Source organism: Capricornis sumatraensis, chromosome 10, assembly GCF_032405125.1.
Source record: "Capricornis sumatraensis isolate serow.1 chromosome 10, serow.2, whole genome shotgun sequence".
NCBI lineage: Eukaryota > Metazoa > Chordata > Mammalia > Artiodactyla > Bovidae > Capricornis > Capricornis sumatraensis.
Window position 1 is genome coordinate 26,694,362 of NC_091078.1, and position 19,530 is coordinate 26,713,891.

Genomic DNA, 19,530 nt, shown 5'->3' on the forward strand with positions numbered 1-19,530 from the left:
GAGTGACTATATACATTCAGAAGAGGGCATGGCTTGGCTCTCAAACCTTGAGGATCTGCACTCTGATTCTTCTAGAGCATATCTCAGAGCTCACTGCAGCCTCTCTAGCTTCTGGTCTGCTGGGTCATAAGACTCACAGCAGAACAGCTTGCACAGCAGTCTAGACCAGCGACAGAGCTTCTTTTATTCTGGGAGCATTCGAAGCTGGCGAACTCTCGGGTCATAACCTGGTATTGTGTCAGAACAGGGCACTCAGATGTGGTGTATGTTGCCTTTAAAATCCAAAGAAATCCACCGAACCTTCCTAGTGATAAGAGTATAAGGTATAGCAATTTGTCTTCTATTTTTTAGGAGCTATCTCATTTCTCAAGTCACTCAGCTAGAAGTTTCACCGAGATGACATGCCTTAAATTTTCATTATGTGTTTTTCCCACCTCCAGCATGCGAGTGTTTTACCACAGCATCTAAAGAACCTGTTACTTCCTACTTACTGGTTTAAGCAGCATGAGTCATCCATGTAAGGGACTAACACATATGAGGATCCTATAGGGTGGTGAGACGACTTTGGTTTCTGTGGACTAATTTCTTGCCAAAACCCGTTGACATGGGCTCTGAATGAAGATGATGAAAGTATACTGCTATCCCTGATAGATGAGAGCAAACTGCCTCTGATTTCTTTTGCTATTCAGAATAGAGTGGGAAGAACATTATCCAGATCAATAGCTAATGCCAGCTATTGTTTCAGCAAGGAGCCCACACCTGTAACATCTGCAGTAGTAACTGCAATAATCCACTGTCATTATTCCAGATTCATCTATATTCTGCATGGACCACACAGATGAGTTAATGTTGATGTGAAATAAATCAATGGCCCTACAGCTTTCAAGATTTGGCAGTGGCACTGATCTCTGCAGTTACCTCAGGGAGGTAGTATTAATTGTTGTTTACTATTTGGGAGAAGCAAATGTAAGGACTTCTACTGGGCCTTTCCTGTCACAAAAGCTTTATCCAAAGGTGAGGATGCCAATGTGGGGCTGTTGCCAGTAGCTGATTAAATCAATTTCAATCATGCTTTCAAAGATTAGCACAGTTTGGCTTTGCAGACCCCCTGGGCCAACTGTGATATGGATGTAGGATAAAATTCCATTTTTTCGCCTAAACTCCAAAGTCTCTACTCCAAAGTCTCTACTCTTATTGATAAATAAAACTCAAGGACCTTTGGGTCCTTGTGGTATGTATCAGGTCAGAGCCAGTGAGAAGTAAGTCCTGAAGAATCTGGGTATAATCTGTGGGTTAACTCTGGTAAATAGCCACAGATTTTTGAGGGAAAGGCTATTACCAGATTCACAGTACATAACTGTGCCAGTGTTGTAGGATCCTTCTTCAGGTTGACTATATTCCCCTCCATTCACAGGGTCCTGTGAACTCACTCAGGTTGGAAATTGGGGATGAGAACACAGTTGTCAATGGCCGAGATTTCTGTTACCTAACGAAATGGCTGCCTATCTATTACAGTCCAAGGGACATCAGTAAGGCACCACCAAAGATGTCCATGGTAAAACAATCTGATTATTACCCTGGCTCTACCACCCACTACTGTAACCACACACACTTTGTCTCTGGAAATTAAGTCATCCCACTCATTACTAAATTGTATTATTTTTGTCATTTAACACTATTAATAGCAAAAAACTGAAGTCAATCCAAATACTCGTCCGTGGTAGAGTGGATTTTTAAAATAGTTGTGGTGTGTTCATATAACACAGCACCTTGCAACCCTGTTGCTTCTGTTCAGTCACTCAGTCACGTCCAACTCTTTGCGGCACTATAGACTGCAGCACGCCAGGCTTCCCTGTCCTTCACTATCTCCCAGAGCTTGCTCAAACTCATGTCCGCTGAGTTGGTGATACCACCCGCCATCTCATCCTCTGTTGTCCCCTTCTCCTCCTGTCCTCAATCTTTCCCATCATCAAAGTCTTTTACAGTGAGTCGGCTCCTTGCATCAGGTGACCAAAGTATTGGAGTTTCAGCTTTAGCATCAGTCCTTCCAATGAATATTCAGGGTTGATTTCTTTTAGGATTGACTGGTTTAATCTCTTTACTCTCAAAGGGACTCTCAAGAGTCTTCTCCAACACCACAATTTGAAAGCATCAATGCAACCATGGAACAGAGTGAGATGCAACTAGCATGAATCCCAAATAAAGAAATGTTGAGAAAGTTTAATCACAAAAGATACAGTAAAACCTATTTTCTTAAATTTATGAAATAAGCAAAACTAACGAGTGGGTTGCAGAACATTATCTGCAAGGACTTAAAAATTCATTATAGTCTATACTTTAAGCTAGGCAGGAGCTCCTGAGAGTTTATTTTAAAAATTATACCTATATATTATATATACTCTTTTATATGTATATGGTAGTTTACATTTTTTAATATAAAAATAGACCTATTTACTTTTAATTTCTTAGCTATTTCTCCTTGTTGAAGCAGTATTTCTTTAAATAACTGCTAAAATTTGGTGTGCTCTCAGTATGCACCTGAGATCATGCTTAACTCTTAATGTGGATTATCTATATTAATACCCAGAGCAAGTCCTTGAGGTAAGGATATTATTGCTTCACTTTATATATATGCAGATGAAAGCCCAGAGAAGTATTTTGTTCAAAGTGACAAGAGTAGTAAATAGTGGATTTGAATTTAATCTGACTATACAGCCCAAAGCAGAATTAGTAGATACCATCTTTAAGAATGACATAGTCTGAGATTGGCCATGAAACATGTTACACAATCTTTGAGAATAAGTAGACCACACCAAAGCAGAATACAGACATTTGCTGCTGACTTTCCTTTCATGAGAAATATTCATCAGTGTTGAGTTCATCATTATGTTTGAATAACACCACTGGAAGGTAGACCACTAAAAATTATTTCTGACTGTAATCATGTTGGCTTCTATTTTTCATACCTTTAGCTATTTGTGTGTTTTTCTCATTATTTTTGATTTTACATGTTTAAGTTGGTTTTTTGTTCTGTAAAACATGTGGTTCCAAAATCAAAATCATGAAACATAGTAATTCGGAGAAGTCTTCATTGTATCTCTCTCTCCTTCCTATTCTCTCCCTCCCCTAAGAAGGGAACTAATATGTTGTAGTTTTTAGTTTATCTTTCCATTGTTTTCTTTTACAAATTTATATTTCCTATTCTTTCCTTTTCCTTTTTTGCACAAAGGTAGCATACAATGCACAATATACATACTGAATCTGATTTAGGTATTTTTTAAATAGACAGATGCAATGTAAGAAAAAAGTAAGTTTCTGAGAAAAGTAAATTTGGTACTTACTCTCAAGGTGCTTCCAGGTTAAGAAAATTGAGAGATTCAGATTGTCCTTCTTTCCTACTACTAACTGTCTAGGTGATCCTCGGAAAATCACGCTTTCAATCCATATCTCAGTTTCCCCACGTATAAAACAGGAAGGGGACTAAAGATTTCTGAAGTCCTGCCCATCTTTCAGGCAAATATCACAACCGTGTCTGGGCTGTGGATGATGAAGCACATCTACCTGAAGTTAGATAAATAGTGTAGGGGTTCAGAATGTCCCTTACACGCCACTTAGACATATTCATTATTTTGAATAAAGGTATTTGAGAAACAGCTGGTGCAAAAAGGATCTTCTGACCCTTTTGTCCCCCTTAAAGCTGGAGATAAATCTTCCATGTGAAAGGTACCTTCCTCTGTATTAGGAGGGTAAAAGGCATTCTTGTCACCAGATTCAGAGTGTTTAGGGCCAACAAGGTTGTATTAAACAAACCTCATTATTTCATCATTTTAGTTGTTGTTTAGTCACTAAGTCACGTATGACTCTTTGCAACCCCATGAATTGCAGCCAGGCTTGTCCTTCATTCTCTCCGAGTTCGTGTAAACTCATGCCCATTGAGTCAGTGATGCCATCCAGCCATCCTCTGTCATCCCCTTCTCCTCCTGCCCTCAGTCTTTTTCTGCATCAGGGCCTTTTCCAGTGAGTCAGCTCTTCGCATCAGGTGGCCAAAGTACCGGAGTTTCAGCTTCAGCATTAGTCCTTCCAATGAATATTCAGGGTTGATTTCATTTAGGATTGACTGGTTTGGTCTCCTTGCTGTCCAAGGGACTCTTGAGAGTCACCACAATTTGAAAGCGTCAATTTTTTGGTGCTCCACCTTCTTTATGGTCCAACTCTCACATCTGTACCGTGATTAAAGGAAAATCCATATCTTTGACTATACACTCCTTTATCGGCAAAGTGATGTTTCTGCTTTTTAATACACTGTCTAGGTTTGTCATAGCTTTTTTTTCCCAAGGAGCAAGCATCTTTTGATTTCATGGCTGCAGTCAGCATCCACAGTGGTTTTGGAGCCCAAGGGAAAAAAAAAAGCTTCCAATTTTCTCCATCTATTTGCCATGAAGTGATGGGACCAGTTGCCATGATCTTCGTTTTTGGAGTGTTGAGTTTTCAACCAACTTTTCCACTCCGCTCTTTCACTTTCATCAGGAGGCTCTTTAGTTCCTCTTCACTTTCTGTCATTAGAGTGGCATCATCTGCATATCTGAGGTTGTTGTTATTTCTCCTGGCAATCTTGATTCCAGCTTGTGAGTCGTCCAGCCCAGCATTTCTCATGATGTACTCTGCATATAAGTTACATAAGCAGGGTGACAATATACAGCCTTGACATACTCCTTTCCCAGTTTGGAACCAGTCTGTTGTTCCATGTCCAGTTCTAATCATTGCTTCTTGTTCTGCATACAGGTTTCTCAGGAGACAGGTAAGGCAGTCTGGTATTCCCATCTCTTTAAGAGTATTTCATATTGTGATCCACAGAGTCCTATCCTAAAACTGCATTGTCTTGTCAATTCTTCACAAATTTATTGTTCCTTTGTGTGCTTTGGTCCCTTCTGAGTCCCCTATCTTTGTGGACTCTCATATCTATACAAAACTGCATATGTATTTTAAGTTGTTTTTCCTCTTGTTAATCTGTCTTTTATTATAAGGGAGTCTCGGTCAAGAACATACAAGGGTAGAGGGAAAATTATTTTTCCTCCTATACAATGGCTCTGAGGAAGATTAGCAAATTTTCCAAGGTTTTGATTAAGATGAGCTTATTTTCATCTTCTCTTACTTTCTATGCCAACTCTTTAGAGGTAAAGGCTGTAGGAAATAACTTTAGTTGAATAAAGCATGATATTAGCAAAGAAATGAAACTGACATTTTGTTCATGTTTAAATCCACTGTAATCATTACTGGTATTTTTTTAAATGACTGTTATGGTACAAAGTACTAAAATAAACTACTCTAAGCACTTTAGACAGGATGCACAGTAATAATCAGTGTTAAGCTAATATATTAATAAAAATGACACAAGATAAGGAGAAAGAATAGCATGTTTACCTCAAATAGACTCAAGGAGTTGATCACCAATGTTAGAAATTTTTAGGAATAATATAAATGGTCATTTGATAAACAAAGTAAGTACATTTATTGAGGTTGATTCTCTCAAATAGAAATACATCTTTTAATATTATTTCCAATAGTTCTTCTGCTAACAAAATAGGTCTATTAGATCTCAAATCATCTGAAATTGTCTGGATTACTGAGTTCCAGAGGGACCTTGTCTTCAAAGGTTCTTATAATTGGTTTGAGGAAGCACATCAGATTATAGTAATACTTCATGCTGTATGGTTACATGTCTCTTCAACTTCCTTTTCTCTCTCTCTCCTCTTTCTCATAAGTCTCAGTGTGAATAGGAAAAGTTTATTTTGAATTCTAAATTGCCACCTAGTATTTCAGAATCCGTGCCCACTCAAAAATCTTCAATCTATTATTTTTTCTATTTTCTGTCATCAAGAGATTGGAAGTAATAGGCTCTGCCTTCAAGATATCAGACATGCGCTTTTGGATTCAGTATTAGGAAAGCATGGGAATGTTTCAGATGAAAACCACTCTTCAAATAATAAAATATCTAGAGAAAACACTTCCTTTTCTTTTGTTAGGTGAACATTCATTATGGATGCAAATAATCCTTCTTCCACCAAAAGTGATTTCTTGCATTTGGCTCACTCTGTGTTCAGCTCATACTATTTTAATTTCATAGTTTTTTCCTGGTGATCTTCCATCTGATCAGATGGAAGCCTAAGACACTTGATCTGTGTTGGGAACCCTACTGGGGAAGGGATTGCGAGATTTGCCTGCCTCAGAGCTGACGGTGATCCAAGAAATAGCATCCACGGGTGAAATCAAAATGAAAAGTCAGAGAAATTATGTGATCAAAATGTCAAATCCAATATTTATTCATATGGCTGAGTCCGTTTGCTGTAAACCTGAAACTGTCACAACATTGTTAGTTGGCTATACTCCAATAAAAAATAAAAAGGTTAAAAAAAAAAAAAACTAACTAGGGAGAAAAAAAAAACAAAATGTCAATTCAGTTCTGGGTTCAGTTCAGTTCAGTTTAGTTCAGTCGCTCAGTCGTGTCCAACTCCCCACAACCCCATGAATCGCAGCACGCCAGGCCTCCCTGTCCATCACCAACTCCCGGAGTCACATAGGATGGTATAATTTGTGGTTGACCAGTACTTCCTTCAAAAACAACCAGAAACTCTGGGTAAGACAAGGTCACTTGTTTAAAGATAGACAACTGCTGAACCAAAGAGGGTAAGAATCTAAATTTCTCAAGAGGAGAGAACCTCAGCCCTCTGGCATCTACAATCACTTTTTCCTTGGGACATGTGCAGATTGTAAGAGACTGTCAATCTGAGATTTTTCCAGAGTGCCAGGAGGAAGAAAAACCAGCAGAGATTTGAATGGTCTTGTGGTGCTATAGCAGAGAAGGCAATGGCACCCCACTCCAGTACTCTTGCCTGGGAAGCCCCATGGACGGAGGAGCCTGGTGGGCTATAGTCCATGGGGTCGCCAAGAGTCGGACACGACTGAGTGACTTCACTTTCACTTTTCACTTTCATGCATTGGAGACAGAAATGGCAACCCACTCCAGTGTTCTTGCCTGGAGAATCCCAGGGACGGGGAAGCCTGGTGGGCTGCCGTCTGTGGGGTCACACGGTCAGACGTGACTGATGCGACTTAGCAGCAGTAGCAGCAGCAGTGGTGATATAGAGACATAATTAAAGGCTTAAGGGACCTCAGACTTCCCCTGGTGGCTCAGGCAGTAAAGCGTCTGCCTGCAATGCAGGAGACCTGGGTTCAATCCCTGAGTTGGGAAGATCCCCTGGAGAAGGAAATGGCAATCCACTCCAGTACTCTTGCTTGGAAAATCCCAAGGATGGAGGAGCCTGATAGGCTATAGTCCATGGGGTTGCAAAGAGTCGGACATGACTGAGTAACTTCACTTCACTTCACTTCACTTCAAGGGACCTCAAATGCAAAACCCTCAAGACATTTGACATTTGCCAATTTCTGAAGTGGCAGGGCAGGTAATTGGAAAGCTAAGCAGAAAATGTCTAAAACACTAACATCTTTTCATAGACTGATGGTCCTGGGGGCTTCCCAGGTGGCACTAGTGATAGAGAACCTGGCTGCCAATGCAGGAGACATGGGTTCAATCCCTGGGTCTGGAAGATTCCCCTGGAGGAGGACATGGCAACCCACTCCAGTATTCTTGCCTGGAGAATCCCATGGACAGAGGAGCCTGGCAGGCTATGGTCCAAAGGGTTGCAAAGAGTCAGATAAGACTGAAGCAACTTAGCAAGCATGCATGGTACTGGTGAAACAAAGAGAAGACTTTAGGACTTGCAAGCCATATCAGAAACGTCTGAAAATCAGAAAGGAATTTCCCACTGTTTCATAATGCAAAAGAGAGAGAGAGAGAGAGAAAAAGAGATCCTGCCAAGAAGAGGGGGAACAGTGAACACACAAGACATTTAGTTGAGAAAATCCTGAAGGGCAATATCTTAATAAAAGACAAGGTTCCAAGGCAGACTGAACCTTGCCAGAACTGTCGGTTAGCCTCAACTCAGTTCATCCCCTGATTGGTTTAAGAAATTTCACCAACCTAGCAGAGGAAAGGATAAACCCACCATGAAGAAAGAAAAGCCACTTGGAGCAATATAATTTTTAGACACATGCTGCTGCTGCTGCTAAGTCGCTTCAGTCATGTCCGACTCTGTGCGACCCCATAGACGGCAGCCCACCAGGCTCCCCCGTCTCTGGGATTCTCCAGGCAAGAACACTGGAGTGGGTTGCCATTTCCTTCTACAGTGCATGAAAGTGAAAAGTGAAAGGGAAGTCGCTCAGTTGTGTCCGACTCTTAGCAACCCCATGGACTGCAGCCCACCAGGCTCCTCCATCCATGGGATTTGCCAGGCAAGAGTACTGGAGTGGGGTGCCATTGCCATTAACAAAAACTCTATACATGCTGTGACTCAGGACTACATCACTAAAACCACAAGAAAAACCATTCAGTAGGAATAGAACCACAGATGACATAGATATTGTAGTTAGCAGAAAAGGACTTTAGCTATGATTAATATGTTCAAGAAAATAGACCTTTAAAATATCTGTGCAATATGTTTAAGAAAACAGCCAATATCAATTTTAAAATGGGAAATTTTCAGAGAATTATAATCTCTGAATGGAATCAAATGGAAATTTTAGAATTAAAAAATAGTGATATTATGGATTTAATAGAGATTAGAAACAGAAGACAGGACTAATGAACAGCAAAAATGACCAATAGGGAATTCCCCAGGGGTCCAGTGGTTAGGACTCCATGGCTCCACTGCAGGGGGCACAGGTTCCATCCCTGGCCAGGAATTAAGAATCTGCAAACTGCACCAAGAGGCAAAAAAAAAAAAAGAAAAAAGAAAATGTCCAAACTGAAGCACAATGAAAGTAGGAATGAAAAATATAGAAAAAAGCACAAAAGATATGTAGGACAGAATGAAAATACGTAATACATATAAACTCTAGAAGGAAAGCACAGAATGAAGCAAAAGGAATATTTGCAGATAAAATGGCCAAGAATTTTCCTAATAAAGAATGATAGCAATACACAAATTCATGAAACTCTGCCACAGATTCAAGAAGCAGCCATAAGCAAAATAAATACAAAGGAAACATCACTTGGGAACATCATGTTAATGCTGCTAAAAATCAGAAGGCAAGGCAAAGAGAGAATCTACGTATACCACAAAAATCCAGACACAAAACAGGCCATATGAACAGAAAAAAGGAAGCTGGATTACCTGGATGATCCACAGGGTGGTACACTTGGCAAAGTATTTCAGAGGTGGAGATGAACGCTCTTAAGAATAAAGAGACAAAGGAACTTTTGAGTTTTACTTTTAGTTCACTACTGCTAAGAAGCCTAAGAACAACAATGAAATCTCAGGCAATTTGTATACAGTAGAGTCATCATCAAGCTTTTTCTCTAGGTGACTCTGATGATAAAGAATCCATCTGCAATGTGTGTTTTTTATATAGTTTATTGTTTGATAAATGCTTTAAATGTCAGGAAGGGTCTGCTTCTTGATTGTTGTTGTTGTTTACTTGCTAAGTTGAATCTGACTGTTTGCGACCCCATGGACTGTAGCCCGCCAGGCTCCTCTGTCCATGAAATTTCCCAGGCAATAATACTGAGTGGGTTACTATCTCCTTCTCCTGGGGATCTTCTCCACCCAGGAGTTGAAGCTGTGTCTTCTGTACTGCAGGTGGATTCTTTAAAGACTGTGCCACCTTGGTGGGGCCCCAGCAAAAGGCCTCATTGCATATTGAATAGTTCCCCTTTTCTGCCTCCCCTATCCCTAGCCTGGCCCCATTAAGAGCCACTTCACTATACTGATGCTAATGAATCACTCAGGGATCCTATTAAAATGCAGATTCCAACTCTGTAGCTCTGGGGTGGGACCTGGGATTCTGTTTTTCTAACACCCTCCCAAGGGAGGCAGGAAATTGTTTCACAGACCACTTGGAGAAACAAGGTTTCAGGTGACCCCCAAATCACCTAAAATTGGCCACTTGGGCTGTTAAATGTGTGCTGCCTTAGGATAAAAGATCTGAAGTTCTCTCATGAAGTGGGGGCAGTGGGGAGTGATTGTAATTTTCAAATGTTTACCAGTGTATATTCTGAACACTAACTGTAGCAGTTGCAGAAGATGCAGGTTCTCAAGAAGAAATAGTTCCATGGCTAAGTAAGTTTCGAGAGCATCAGATACTTTCCCCCCTCTGAAGAGATTCATGACGCACATTACCGTTTAATGATTCTGAACCATCTGGGGTAGGATAACTTATTTCATCTGATAATTTATTTAATTAACTGTTAACACTCTGTGATCTAGTGTTCCACGGAACAAACTTTGGGAAATGCAGCCATACAGTGCAGTGGCTGTCAAACTTTGGTGTGTATCAGAATTAGCCAGAGAGTTAATAGAGAACACAGATACTGTTACTGAACGGAACTTGAGTCTCCTCACTCACCATGCAGCAAAGCTAACTAACTGACTCTGGGTGTAGTGAAGGAGTGTACAGCATTTATTGCTAGCACCAAACAAGGAGAACAGGCAGCTCATGCTCAGAAGACCCAAACTCCCTGATGGCTTTCAGGGAAGGGTCTTTTAAGGCAACATTGGTGGTGAGGGTTGCAGGGTACATGAATTCCTTCTGATTGGTTCATAGTGAAGAAACAGGATGGTGTTTTAAGAGTCTTAATCATCAACCTCTGGTTCTGACCAGTCTGGGGCCTGTGTGCTTGCAGTCAACATGTAGTCACCATCCTCCACCTGGGCAGGGCTGTTCATTTCTGCACAACTCAAAGATATGCATTAGACTGTTATATACATTCCCTGAGGAATATATATTTCTGTTACCATCTGGAGAGGGAGGGTTGCCTATTAGCCTGCTTCCCTTTTGCAGAAGCCTATGTTATCCCTGGGAGGACAAGCATTGGTTACAAACTGCCTTCATCTAAGGAAGAAGAACATTCAGACCAGATGGGGTACCCCAAAGATTCCTACATGTATTCTACATACCACAGGGATTCCTCCAAGTCTTTTCACTGTAATCTCTCAGTCATCAATGGCTATTTATTAGCCTTGCTTCAAATCAGAGCTCAGGAGAAGAACTTTCTGTCTAGAACCAATTCACTGATTCACTGAACACATTTTCATCAATCAGTATTGGGGCAGTACTCAGGGAACAATATGGCACTTCCACAAGGTAGGTAGGGAACAAATGAGTAAATAATTTCAGATAGTAATTAATGCTGTGAAGCAAATAAAGTGTTACAGGTTGGGAAGCAGGGTTATTGGGTCATATCATCACTTGAACTGAGAAGGACCTTGTGGCTGAAAACAAAGCAGGCAGCTCCATAAAGTGCAATTTATTGTGGGTGCCTTACATTCAGATAGACAGGTTGAGGCAAACAGAGGATCCAGAAGCATTTGCAGCTTTACCCCACACCGCCAGAGGGGCACAGAGTAATTTAGAGGGGCCAAGGCTAAAAACAGTACCTGACTACCAAGTGAAGGAGGGACCAAGATGGCAGAGTAGAAGCACATGCTCTCATCTTCTCCTGGGAGAACTCCAAAATTGCAACTAACTGCTGAAAAACCATTGACAGGAGAATGTTTGATCCCACCAAAAAAGATACCCCATGTCCAAGGGCAAAGGAGAAGCCCCAGAAAGATGGTAGGAGGGGCGAAATTGCACTTAGAATCAAACCCCATACTCACCAGAGATGCTCAGAAGGCTCAAACAAAACCTTGCGCGCACCAGAACCCAGGGACCCCACAAGAGACTGAGCCAGACCTGCCTCCTGGAGAGGCACAGGTCAGCAGTGGCCTGCCCCAGGGACCTGAGCTCTGGGTGCAGCAGACCTGGGAGGTACAGCATGTGAGCCCCACCATAGAGCCACCAAGCAGACAACCCACAAACTGGAGAACAATTATATCAAAGAAGTTCTTGTACTGCTGTGAAAGTTCTGGGGCCCAGAACAGATTTCCAAACCTGGGGATCCGGCAAAGGGACTAATTGCACTCATCTTATATGCTAGCAAAATAATGCTCAAAATTCTCCAAGCTAGGCTTCAACAGTACATGAACTGAGAACTTCCAGATGTTCAAGCTGGATTTAGAAAAGGTAGAGGAACCAGAGATCAAATTGCCAACATCCACTGGATCATGGAAAAAGCAAGAGAGTTCCAGAAAAACATCTACTTCTGCTACACTGACCACTCTAAAGGCTTTGACTATGTGGATCACAGCAAACTGTCAACTAAAAAAGATGTACAACTTGAGAGCTGCGAGTTGAGTTTTATTTGGGGCAAAATGGGGACTGCAGCTCAGGAGGCAGCATCTCAGATAGGTCTGAGAGACTTCTCTAAAGCGGCCATGGAGGAAAGTCAATACATAAGGTTTTGGTGAAGGGGGAGTTCAATACCATGAAGCACGCATTTTACAAAAGGTTTTTTTGTTAGTTATGAGGATCTGATGTCACCATGAAGGGATTTAGTGCTTCTGTAGATGTAAGGAGATGCAAGGATTGAGATAATAAAATCTGTTCCTAAAACCATCCAACTATCTAAAGATCTGTCCCACCAGATTCCCTGGAGCACAGAGTGCCTCACTCCATCCTGAACTCCCTCAGGGGTTGTTGAAGGTCAACAGCTATAGCGGCAAGGGATTCAGTCTCCATGGCAGATGGCAAATGCCTCTGTTGTCAGCCATTGGCAATGCTCCTGGTTAAGTGCCAATTTGTAGTCAAGAAAACTGTGGAAAATTCTTAAAGTGATGGGAATACCAGACCATCTTATCTGCCTCCTGAGAAATCTGTATACAGGTCAAGAAGCAACAGTTAGAACTGGACATAGAACAACAGACTGGTTCCAAATTGGGAAGGGAGTACGTCAAGGCTTATATTGTCACCCTGCTTATTTAACTTACATTCAGAGTACACATGCTAAATGCCAGACTGGATGAAAAACAAGCTGGAATCAAGATTGCCAGGAGAAATATCAATAACCACAGATATACAGATGACACCACCTTTATGGCAGAAAGCAAAGAAGAGCTAAAGAGCCTCTTAATGAAAGTGAAAGAGGAGAATGAAAAAGCTGGCTTAAAACTCACCATTCAAAAAACTAAGATCATGCCATACAGTCCCATCACTTCATGGCAAATAGATGGGGAAACAATGGAAACAGGGACAGATTTTATTTTCCTGTGTTCCAAAATCACTGTGGATGGTGACTGCAGCCATGAAATTAAAAGATGCTTGCTCCTTGGAAGGAAAGCTATGACCAACCTAGACAGCATATTAAAAAGCAGACATATTACTTTACCAACAAAGGTCTGTCTAGTCAAAGCTATGGTTTTTCCAGTAGTCATGTATGGATGTGAGAGTTGGTCCATAAAGAAAGCTGAGTGCCAAAGAATTGATGCTTTTGAACTGTGGTGTTGGAGAAGACTCTTGAGAGTCCCTTGGACAGCAAGGAGATCCAACCAGTCCATCCTAAAGGAAATCAACCCTGAATATTCATTGGAAGGACTGATACTGAGGCTCCAATACTTTGGCTACCTGATGTGAAGAGCTGACTCACTGGAAAAGACCCTGATGCTGGGAAAGATTGAAGACAGGGGGAGAAGGGGATGACAGAGGATGAGATGGTTGGATGGCATCACCAACTCGATGGACATGAGTTTGAGCGAGCTCCAGGATTTGGTGATGGACAGGGAGGCCTGGTGTGCTCCAGTCCATGCAGTCACTAACAGTCAGACACAAACAAGCTACTGAACTGACTGACCAAGTGAGGAGCAATTGAAACCAAGTCCACACCGATTGGAACTAGGGGTTTTTCCTCCACTCCCTGAGGGCATCTCATGACCATCAACCATCTGTGTCAGCAAAAGGCAGTCTTTAAATTTTCCTGAAAAAAAGCTAAATGGGGACTCATCTGATTTGGTGCATTCCTTGTGAGTCAGGCTAAAGCTCAGTCACTCATAAAAGGGAAGGGGTAGGACTGTGGGCCTAGGCTGGAGCTAGCAAAATGGTGGCAGAGTGGTTCAGCCACATATCATGGGATGGAGAATGACTGAGTCAGGTATTCTGTTTAGATGTGGCCCTGAAAGACAGCAAAAGCCCTAGGGCCAATCAGGGTAATGTAGACACCTTTCGGCCAATAGTGATTGCGATTGACCTTAAAGGTTGAGAAAACTTCCTTAGCTACTCCAAATATATCTGGTCAGGAGGCAGCCTGTATCATTAGTGACTGGTTCCTACAGGACTCCTGGTGAATGTTGGTGAACGGTTGGTTCGATGCATGCATGGATGGATGGATGAGTGGATTGTTGGATGTATAGTTAGTTCCAGCAATTCTGACAAAATTTCTCTGGTGAGACCTTAAAGCAGGATTTGTTTAAGCCATTGGGCCAAAAGGACTTCCCTGGTGGCTCAGAGGTTAAAGCGTCTGCCTGCAATGTGGGAGACCTGGGTTTGATCCCTGGGTCAGGAAGATCCCCTGGAGAAGGAAATGGCAACACACTCCAGTACTCTTGCCTGGAGAATCCCATGGACAGAGGAGCCTGGTGGGCTGCAGTCCACGGGGTCACAAAGACTGAGCGACTTCACTTTCACTTTCACTTGGGCCAAACTGGGCATTCACTTTGATGAACAGCTCCTTCTACATGATAAGGCTAATGGTGAGATTCACTACATCGGACTCTGTAGGTACGTGGTGGTCTAAGCCTCATGAGGCTGCCTTGGGGAAGTGACAACCTACTGGAAATCTGAAGGCTGAGTAGAAATTAACCAGGGTAAGAAAGAGAAGGGCATTTCAGGCAGAAGGCATAACCCAGCATACCTGTGGTGCAGGGGGAACAGCAGGTCCAGGTGAGCCTCTGGAAGGAAGCTGGTCTGGACAGAGGCAAATCGGAGTTATGGGCAAGGTGGGGTGGGAGAGGCAGGCCAGTCCAGAGTCTGCAGGCAAGCTCAGGGCTTTGTTCTGAATCCTAGTAACTGGCTGTGTGTCCTCTCATTTGTCCTTACTCCCTGTCAGCTCCCTTGTGTTTATGCTAGGGTGTCCCTCACCTAATAAGAACCACAGTTTCCTCCACCAGCCCTCTGTGTTTAGGATTATAGTAGCTTCCCTGGTGGCTCAGACGGTGAAGCGTCTGCCTGCAATGAGGGAGACCCGGGTTCGATTTCTGGGTCAGGAAGATCCCCTGGAGAAGGAAATGGCAATCCACTCCAGCACTCTTGCCTGGAAAATCCCAAGGACGGAGGAGCCTGATAGGCTACAGTCCATGGGGTCGCAAAGAGTCGGACACGACTGAGCGATAATTCACATAATTCACATAAAGAATTTCAGCTATGGTGTCAAGTTACAGGCAGCCTTAAATAAGGATAAAAATGAAGTGGTGGTTCTTGAGAATGAGGGAAATGGATGCTCCACCTTGAACAAAAAGGAAGGATTGAGACATATAATCAGATATTTCCCTATGATATATTTGACCAAGGTAAACGCAGTGCCCCTCTCATCAATCAGCAAACTACCAATCTGAAGTATCCAAACGTGTGCACTGAGCTCTTAACAGATTTAGAATCTGAAACTTTGGAATTCCTTGGCAAGTTGGGGTGGCTCTGTTATAAGGCAGGGAATGTACAGATTGTGTCGAATGTACGGATTGGTGATATTATATCCTCCACGGTGGCTTGCATTAAGTAGGTGCAATAACTGATAATAAATACTAAGTTGACTTTTAGGACATTGACAGCCATTGTATAATCAGTGAATGCAGATATTAAAGAACATGTTCTGGGACTCTTGTCAAGGAGTGGCACAAAGTTGTGAAGAGCACTAGCTGAGGTTCATGAAGACAGTATTCTGGTTCTCACTCTGGCTCCGGCATAAAGGAGATTTTGGCCCCTAGACAACTCTTTCAAACCACTATAAGCCTCACCTTCATTGTTAAATATGACAAAATCACCTTCTTAAGTATGTGACTTAAATTTGCCTTAAGAAGAAAGATGAAAGTTAAATATCATCAAAACTATCTGAAAGATGGCTGAGGAAAAAAATGCCTGAGGAGGGCACATTGCTGGAGCTTGACACACTGCACCATCTCTTACCAAGTCCAACGGTGCCAATTTCTCTCCCAGTGTTGGACAGAATTGCTGTTGACTCTACTGATGAAGTGGTTGGCCTGCATTCAGAAGCCATGTTGTAAACAAGGAATGTACCCTCTCTTTAAACACTGGAACGACATTTTAGCAAGGTGAGATGCTTCCTGGGAAGTGCCTGGTTCTGACTGAGGTAACACTGCCACATGTATCTCTCTAATTTCCCTAACTGCTGTTCCTGCATCTGCTAAGAGAATCAAGTGATACCACCTCATCCCTGCCTCCCTCAAGAGCATTCTATGAGGATAATCTGTATATGCATTACAGAAACCTTTAAAAGTCCAAGTCAGTGGGGAAAATCTCCAAGATCAATGTCATGTCAACACTAAGTTTTACACAGCCAATATTTACAAGGCAGTATCACATATGACAGAATCCTATGGCTACAAGTGGTCTTAGAATCCTCACTTTTCAAAAAGGTGACCCACTACATGTTGCACTCAGACATTTTTCCATTAATGACTTAATATCTGCTTCTTCAGGACTGCCACTCACTGTCTTAGTAATGTCTTTTGCAGCCACAAAAAATTAGTATTCTTGCTTATGACAACACTTCAGATATTCAAGGGCAGCAACTGTGTCTCCTCTCCTCATAGCACATGGGTACCAAAGCTCTCATTCACCATCCCAGACACCTGCCTGCACATACACAAAATTTATTTACCAGCATCCCTGTCACAGGGTGGGGCTTTCCAGGTGCAGCTAGTGGTAAAGAACCCGCCTGTCATTGCCGGAGACATAATGAGATGTGGATTCGATCCCTGGGTTGGGAAGATCTCCTGGAGAAGGGCATTGCAACCCACACTAGTAATCTTGCCTGGAGAATTCCATGGACAAAGGAGCCTAGTCGGCTAGGGTCATAAAGAGTCAGACATGACTAAAGCAACATAGCATAGCATAGCCATTATAGGGTGGGCAGGGTCTTGCCTGTGCATGAGCTTCCTTGAATGGAAGAAATTCATTTCTGGTATGGAATAATGGCTGCAAACCCGGAGTAAACATATCATTGGGCTACAGGCTGAAGATCCTTTTCTTAAATAAAAAATTCAGATGTGTGCATTTTTTACTTATAGAGAACACGGACAAAAAAAGAAAAGAGAAAAGAAAAAAATTCACCATAAGAAAAACAATTTCTGAAGTCCCCCACCCTTTTAAATATTTGAAATGTTTCCAGGGATTGTGTTTGGTTCCTGCATGCATGCCATCTCTGGAATTCAGTTTTCAAGGGCCCAGACTGAACAGAATTGAGATACGGGGATTTATTTATGTTTTCTAATGGCCATAGATAATCAAGAATGTCACAGTTATTTCTCAGGAGCATTATAACCTGGTGAACCCATTAACTTCAACACAAGTAAGCCTAAGAACAGACCAAGTCATCTCCCTAACAGCTCTAACAGCTCCTGAACAAATGGAATCCCCTGCATTTTCCTAATTCCATGGTTCTTAAAAGACCATGGCTGAGTAATTCTACTTGTGACACAACTCTGTTAACTATCCTAATCACTTTCTGAGCCTTATAATGACTAGGATGCATAGCACATACCATCTGAGATACACACTGTGAAATCTGTTCATGGTTTCTGCTAAGAGTTGACAAGTTTAAAAATACCTTGTAGGAAAATTACTCATGGTTGTGGAGGAAGATGGGAGAAAAGTGCCAAATGAGCTTTTAATGAGGACTTCTCAGTGTGAACATACGTAAAAAGAACCTTTGGATAGAGGCATTGTGATAAACAAAAACGATCCAGCTAAGCTCTTAACAAAACTTACAGGTACAAAATCATGGTGTTTACATGTACAATGAACAGCTTATTCATGAAGAACCAGCTTGGTTCCCCAGAAACATTTCAGCTAGACAAAACATACCAACACATTAGTCATAAATATAGTTTTATTATTATAATATTTCATAATCTAAAAACCTTTATTTAAAATCTGGGAACAGAATATTCCAACTTCCATACAACAAAATGACCCTGCAGAATACTGGAAAACAGTGTCTAAGTAGTCTGAACTTTTCAGTTAAGAATCTGTAACCTAGTTTGGGAAAAGAGAATGAAAGCAAGTTGAAACAAAATACTTCCTCCTTATAAAACAAATAATAAAATTAGATCCATTCTTCAGTTTAAACTCTAACATGTTTTCCTAGAAAACTTTGGTGATTTCTTAAAAAGACCAACTCTGAGGTTGACTACCCATGAGGACAAAGAATGCATTTAAAAATAACACCCAAGTGGGACATGGCACAATGCTTAGGCCATGGCAGGTAAATGGGATATCCCTTAGAATGAGGTGGCTCGCATGTTTCAAAACCAAATTTATGTCTCTAAGGAAGCACAATATACATAATGCATTTCCTTATATAAGGATCAGAATTTAGTTACAACTTAAAAAAATTTTAATATAATAAACCTTCAAATCATTTGTCTTGTATAATGTACACAGAGTAGATAGGACATTACGGTGCTTTCTGAAGATCACTGGGTACCACTGTCAAAGAGAGCTGTTATGCCCTCAAGGCATGGTAAATGAAAACTGAAAACGTAAGTTACATTAAATAAAATGGGAAAAAAATCTGGCTTATACTACCTTTAAAAGCAAACTACTGTCATTACACACACACATTATGGGACAAAGAGCATGCAATACAACAAACCAGTCAAATTTTTAGTATGTAAAAGGTGAGTGCAATCATGGTATAAACATCAATAATAAATAACCTTGGAAGAAGTTAATTCTCCAAATAAATAGTTATTTTTAACATTACAGTTTTTACCATGTCATCCTAACAGTAATATTCACAGCAATGTTTTTTATCACTTGATAGCTGCCTATACACCAAGTGAAGGGCCTATCCCCATGAGTTGAAAGTCAAGTGAAGATTCAAAAATCAACAGTTTTACTATGATAGGCTCAAAGTATTTGTATAAATTACACTTTTCAATTTACTGGCATTTTACGTAATTGTTTTGTTACCTATTTTTAATGCACTGCTAATCTGATGCTTAATGCAGTAACAATCATAATCCTACTAATGTTAATTAGGTTAAGCTTTAATTTCTAAAATCAGAGAATTCAATTTACATGAACATACATAGTTTAAAAATCACCCACCACAAACATACAGCTTTTTCATGAGTATTTAAAAATAAATTATTAATATACTTGACATATACATTTTGTATTTGTTATATATATATATATATATATATGTATGTAGTTGTGGACATAACTGTTCTTGTTTCCAAAGGAATGTCAGCACTTATAAACTCTGCAGGAGACCTGATGATATTGCTAAATTTTAAAAACTAACACAGAAATTTATTCTTGAAGGAAACTATAAAGCAGGAGGTTCATGACAGATGGTTC